Raw genomic sequence first — 1,268 nt, 5'->3', positions numbered from 1 at the left:
GCCGGCCCAGGCGCGCCCCGGCCTGCCTGCAGCGGCCTTAGCCTCATGGGAGGCCCCTTCTCCTCCCATGATTATTTTTTATTATTTATAAACGATGGAAATATACCTAAACCCACTTTTTGGAGGAGAGCGGGTTAAACCAGACCCTAACGGAGCCCGTGCCCCCGCGCATTCTCTACCGCAGGAAGGAGGAAGGGGCCCGGCCGCGGCCGCACGCAGCATTGTCCCCCTTCTCCCACAGAACAAATGCTGTCGCGACAGGGCACCTCGCGCCGAGGCCAAACAGCGATATCGCGATTACTTCTATACTTTATCTCCCACATATCACCTCGTTCGTTTTTAGATTACTTTTGTTTGATTGATTGGTTATTCTTTTCCATATAAATAAGGAGCTTCACGGAGCAGAGAGCTGCCACCCATCCTTCTCACTCCTTTGCCTCGAGAAATTTTTTATTTCGTTTCTGATAGGCTGAGTCGCGAGAACCCCCCCACCCCCCTTTTTTTTTTTTTTGCCATATCTCAATATTTCGCTGGAAAACAAAATAAAAAAAATACGACCACCTAAAGCACAAGTTCTCGGCCTTCCCTCCAGCCCCCTTCCCGCCAGCCCTCTAGAAAGAAAAATCTAATTGCCTATTCCGATATTGTATAGGAAGAGATTACTCACATGTGTCATATTTAAGTAGGGACACCGCAAGTCTCTCCTGTTTCAACAAAAGCGCTCTCAGTGTCAGGCTGAATTTACTCCTCCCACCTCAAGGTACTTACGACTTTACAGAGAGGAAGGACACCCGCATCGGGATAAAACTGCTAAATCCTGGGAGGAAGAGAAGGGGGGGAGAAAAAAAAAAAAAAGGAGAGGGTGGATCTCCTGGGTCCGGATTGCCAGAGATCAGTGGAGGGAAAAAGGTGCAGGGGAGAGGGAAGGAGGGGACAGCACCCCGGGGAGGCCCCTGTGATAGGGGACAGCGGCCACCCCCGGGTCCCCCCCCCCGCCGCCGCCGGGAGCCGCCGCCTCGCACACGGGGCCACAACGAGCGACGGCCATGGCCTGGCGTGGAAAAAAAAATAAACAGAGATAAAAAGGCGTGAAAATAAGCGCCCTATATTTGGGGCGAATTGGGCGGTTTTTTGGACACATTGCAAGCCCGGTCTTCCCGGGAGGAAATCACAGACGGGGCCGGACACGGGGTTGTTTTTCTCCCGATGGGCTCGCACGAAGCGGCGACGGCGGCGGCGTTTCTCCCACGTCCGGCTGGAAAATTTAA

Source organism: Corvus brachyrhynchos, unplaced genomic scaffold (assembly GCF_000691975.1).
Source record: "Corvus brachyrhynchos isolate BGI_N302 unplaced genomic scaffold, ASM69197v1 scaffold48, whole genome shotgun sequence".
In the NCBI taxonomy this organism is placed as follows: Eukaryota; Metazoa; Chordata; class Aves; order Passeriformes; family Corvidae; genus Corvus; species Corvus brachyrhynchos.
Note: the sequence above shows the minus strand (reverse complement) of the source record.